The 5,532-nt window shown below is 42.6% G+C and overlaps 1 protein-coding gene across 1 annotated transcript in view; it reads right to left on the bottom strand.

Annotated features, from left to right (window-relative positions):
• Nucleotides 1-5,532, bottom strand: part of LOC134542064 (E3 ubiquitin-protein ligase TRIM9) — a 423,241-nt gene that overhangs the window by 197,295 nt on the left and 220,414 nt on the right. The window lies entirely within an intron of this gene.

The following is a 5,532-nucleotide window of genomic DNA, read 5'->3' as shown; positions in this document are numbered from 1 at the left end:
TGTAAGTCATAATAAAAGATAGAAGTGTTTTTTTTTTGCCCCTGATATACTACAATTGTTCCACTACAAACACTAAAACTCCACCATTGACACTTGTAATACTACTGTACGATTTTACAGTCCTAAGTTATATGTTTTGTTTTAATATAATTACTTGGAAATATAAACCAATGCAGAAGAATTAGGAGTGCAACAATGAAAACCCTGGACAACACGTTTTCAACGATGAAACTAAACAAGTGTTACGGGAAACGCAACGGCTACAGCACAAACGGACACATCCAAAGTTTAAATATCAGACAACACAAGAATTCCGTGGATGTAGTAGTCAAGAAAAAAAAATTGGTTGTCTGTAAAGTCGGTTTACGGACGATAGTTTAACGTGACAATATCATAACAAAACATTGATGAAATGATTACATACTTTTATGAATAAAATTGAATCATTTTTATTGAATTATCACTATTTTGTATGGATACAAAGAAAGAGTGAAATGAAATCTACAATTTAATTGATAAATTTACTTTTATTTGCACTCATTAATTCAAATATGTTTATTACTTTAACGAAGAGATTATTTTAACTATAACTTTTATACATGTTTGCTATTTAACTTCTTCCAATCTGATGTGTTATTCTGTTAAGGATAGGACGATGATAGGAAAAGTAGGAAACGAATGGGAGTGTTTCAAGTTTAATGTGCCTCGAAAAAGTCTAATCGATGGTTGTTTTAATCGAGTGGAAGAGAGATAGATGCGGCGCAAGCGTCCAATGAGCGTAACGGGACACCGCGTAACGGGACAATGTGCGTAACGGGACAATGTGCGTAACGGGACACTTTTTCGTGCGTGCAGCCGGCGTTCGTCGATTTATTAGACGTTGTCACGTCAAAATAACAGCACAGACGAACACTGTGGGCTGGTAAACGACGATGAGACAGTTTCAACAAAAAAAAACAGTAAATGCAGACACAGCAAACCTGAACAACACAGCAAACGTACGAACACAAAGATAAAAAGAAACAGGTGTTATGGAAAACACAACGTCGACAGCGCCGACGAACACATCAGAATTCCTATGACAAAACAGTTGCGACGCTTCGGGAATTGGCACCTGTTCCCATCATCAGGCACAAACAGACTGGTGTCATTCTGAGCCAAAATTTATGACTTGTGTGGTTGACATGTGCTACCTATTTGGGTTTGTACAATCGTAAACCTATTCTCCGTAAACCAGCGCGCACACAAACCTTGTACTCGTAGAGTTGCAGTTTTGTGTGCTTGTAGTTGGTGGAATATGTTCCAGAAGCTTAGAATGACAGGGAAGGAGCAGGCATGTTTCTCGGCTGAACCACGATCAGAAGAAAATAATATCCACCCCCATAATCCACCCCCCCCCCCATTATCAAGAGATGAAAGTGCCGTCCAATTTTCTTTTTTCACCTCCCTAGAAAAAAAATCCGCTGCTTGTGACAATGCCACCGAAGCCCTAGATCGCTCGGAGATATATTTTTTGAATATTTATTTTTCGTCTCAAAGGGTGGGTTCGAGGCTTCAGTAAGCTTCAGAGGAGGACACGAGAGATTTTCACCCCATGATGGCGTGACATAATGGTAACCTACGCACGGCGCATGGAACGCCCCTCTCGTCCTCTCGAGCACAACGCCCCAGGTCCCCATCTTTGCCACCACCACTTCGCCCAACCCTCTCTGCCATCCCCGCAAAGTCAATTAACGCTCCTCTTTAATCATCCCGCGAGAATCGAATTAAGTTTTCATCAAGATCGCTCCGGCTTAATCAGGTTACCTCGGAAAACTATGTCGGTGATTTCTATTTAGCGAGCGCCCGAGCGGACGACACCCGCCAGTGCTGCTATCTGACGGGGAGATTGTCAACTCTAACGCCCTCTGTATCGCCACCCGTCCCCGTCTGCTTCGCGAAATAACGTAAACACTTTTGAGTTGGTTAGCTATAGATTAAAATTAAGATGGCAAAAGCTTCATGCCTCAGGGTAAAAAAAAAAAAATTACAAGGTTTCATCAAATGATTGGTAATCATCTCCGCTACGCAAACAACTTTTTTTTTTATCCAAGAAGGAAATTCTTGCCCTTTGATCGCGATTACGGTCCACCGAACTTTACAGCCAAAGGCAGGCCTACTAAAGACGCTCCGAAAACTTCGACTCTGGCACAGAGAAAGATTTCACTGTTTATTTTAAAGCGTCACTTATTGAGAACTGCCATACAGTAAGGAGATTTTGTTGATTTTACCAAAAATAAAATTATGTTATTGTGGGGAAGCTATTTTCTAATTTCAAAGCACATTTTTATAATAATAATTTCATCACTACTAAATACAAAATATATAAAGACCCAACTCGAGTTTTATGACCATTCTTTACATTTGTGAATAATTGACTACTCAAGAACCTGACATTGGTAGACGCTTATGTTTAGACAGTTCTTTCTTAGATTTGACTACATTAGATCCTCCCACTAAATTCATCATGGATTAGAGTGGTGCATACAGACGCTTTAAGTAGCGCAATATGACAAACATTCCAGCAGACTTCAGTTTGGTGAAATATTGGTAGTACCAAAAGTTTTAAATGTGACTATTAATATTTTTCACGAAGAGACCCCACTATGTTATTTTCTACTGGATGGACGGTACATCTAAATACATATTCAGTGATGACAAACTTAGGACCGCTTGCAGAGTAAGGTAAGTAAAATCGAAACAAAAACTTTGAAGATTAATCAGATGGACAAATTCTTTATTTTGCTTCAAGTGTAAATAAATTTTTATGTCACAGTTACACAGCAAGGCTTTAGATTAATATCGGTTACGAACCACTCGGCTATTGACTAGGGAAAGAGATGGATGGTTAACATCGCTCCCCTGACCATCTCCAAATGAGCGTGATCATAGCCAAGTTGTTTCGGGCCGAAGCCCGGCCAAGCCTCCCCACCTCCACCTCCTAGGTCTGAACCCGTTAGGGTATACCAGGAGCACTAACTTTTCTTCTTTTCATCCAGATGGCAGCTGGTGACTTGCTGGACATCTGGATGTTGGCCTCAGATGTTCTATGTGCCATGTTGGAATGGTGTTCACCATTCTCTTGCCTCGACCAAAAACAACTTATCCATTCTGTTCACCGCCGTGCCAGCAGCCAGAATAAAGCTTTGTCAATGAGTAAATATTCCTTGTCCTCTTGCGAGGACAATCTTGAAAAGAGTATTTCATAAATAATATTTGTTGTTGTAGGAGAGGTCTTCAGTTGTGCGACCCGCCTATCCCCGCCACAAGAGCGGAGCTCGACCAAAGAGGTTCGTTCCAAAGAGAAAGAAGAAACGCGCTCGGCCATACGGGTTCGTTCCAAAGATAAAGAAAAAAACCCGTCCACAACGGCTCATTCCAAAGATAAAGAAATTCACCCGGACATAGAGGCTCCTTCCAAAGAGAAAGTAACGCACTCGGCCATAGAGTTTCGTTCAGAAGAAAAATAAACGCGCTTGGCCATATAGGTTCCTTACAAAGAGAAAAAAGACATGCAGCCGGCCATAGAGATTAATTCCAAAGAAAAAAAAGAAACGCACTCGGCCATAGAGGTTACTTCCAAAGAAAAAGAAGAAACGCGCTCGGCCGTAGAGGCTTCTTCCAAAGAGAAACAAACGCACTCGGCCAAAGAGATTCGTTCCAAAGAAAAAGAAGAAACGCTCTCGGCCAGAGGGCCGTAGAGGATCTTTCCAAAGAGAAAGAAGAGAGAAGTGCTTGAGCCGGGTCGCGGGTCGTTAGAGGCGAGGCGCGCGGCAGTTTACCGCGGAGCGGAGTAAGTCGCGGCCGCACGGCAGCCCCGGAGAGCCTTTAATAAATCGCGATCGGCTATCTCGCGCCGACATCTGTGCACACAATCGGGTGAGGTTATTTTCGTAGGCGAGCAGCGGGGGTTGGCGGGGCGCCTCGGCGGGGCCCCCGTATCTGCGCTCCGGGATCGCGACGGCGGGAGATTTACAGCGTGTCGGGGTCGGCGGGCCGGGCACGCGAGCGCGTCGTTTGGCCTGCGTCCCCTCGGCTGTCCGTCAAGATGGCCGGCGCGTCCCCCCCCCCCTCAGTCGTGGTGCTCGCTCCCGTCGACACCGACACTTTGCCGTGACTCCCTTTCAAACCCTTTTTTACCTTCGTGCTGCTTCTGCGACGGCTCCGAGCCAAGGAGCAGCCCTCGACCATGTTAGCTGAGACGTATCGCAGTTCAGAACACGTGGCTGTACGTACGCAAGGGTGGAAAGTGGTTGTTGTTATTTGGAGGGGAGGGGGAATGTATGCCATACCATCGAAATCCTAAAAAAAATATCTATCATTCCCACCAACAAAATGGAATAATTTGAAAACTGCGGGCAAAGATGTTCTATCTACCCCCCCCCCCTTCCCCCCCGGGCCGCTTAACACGGTCCCCGAAATAAAATTAAACGTACGCCCCTCGCTGTAGCCGAATTGCTCATGGAAAAAGGCTTTGGTGGTATCCTAATGGCAATGACCCTACGAATGTTACTAGTCCCTAGTTATATAAGTAGAATCTCTATGGACCTAACTTATATTAACCGAAGATCCATATTATCCGAGTCGACCTTAAGCGCCATTCCCCGCAAAAAGAAAAAAAAATATCTGTTGAAACATTTGCTTGAGGACCTAGAAATATCTAACTGTTGTCGAAAGCCTAAATATAATTAACTTCAAAGATGTAATTTACTGGTTGAGAAAATAATGGAGTGACGTGAAAGAAACTGCACCGAAGACAAGCTGTAAAAACATCACCCTACCACTCGGCCAACTGAAAATAAAGATAATTTTTTTATTGTATCCGAACTAACCGTTATTAAATTTACCCGAGGTAAAGCGGTTCACAGTACCTCGGTTGGTTGAAACTGCTCTGTAAAATTTTCTAGCCGTCTATTCAAGTAACATTTTTTAAATCTTTTAATAATAGTACCAGTACATTCCACGTACCCTAAGTTCACAAAAAAATTAGCGAAAAACGTAGGGTACGAAAGTTACTTAACAGTTTGTTATACTACCCTTCTGAAAGTGTTCTGCTGTGCAACATACAAAAATAGATAATCTTAAAATTTTGAAAACCTCTTCATGCTTCTTAAAACCACTTTAAGTCGACGATAACTTCGAATTACTGCGCTGTAAATATTTCTTGGTCATTATCATTCATAGCACCCCCGTGAGACGGCTGTAAAGGCGAAACTGCTATTGATCTTCCCGCAAACTTAGGCCTTATCTGGCCTCCTTGCTCACGTGCGCAGAAGACAAATTCCCTCGATACTGATCAAACCACGTTAATGGCCTCCCTGGTTAAGAAACCAAAACTTTTAAGTCACAAGGGCGTGACTTTTTATTATTTTTTCTCAGAAATTAAGATTTATCTCGCGGGATTTTCAAGAACAAATAATTCAAAAGCATGCAAACTGTTCCTTAACATTTTATAATTTTAAAATAAGTGTCTGTATCTAGTTAAATGAAAAG

Source organism: Bacillus rossius, assembly GCF_032445375.1.
Source record: "Bacillus rossius redtenbacheri isolate Brsri chromosome 4 unlocalized genomic scaffold, Brsri_v3 Brsri_v3_scf4_2, whole genome shotgun sequence".
Lineage (NCBI taxonomy): Eukaryota > Metazoa > Arthropoda > Insecta > Phasmatodea > Bacillidae > Bacillus > Bacillus rossius.
This window is presented reverse-complemented; position numbering and strand designations above follow the sequence as displayed.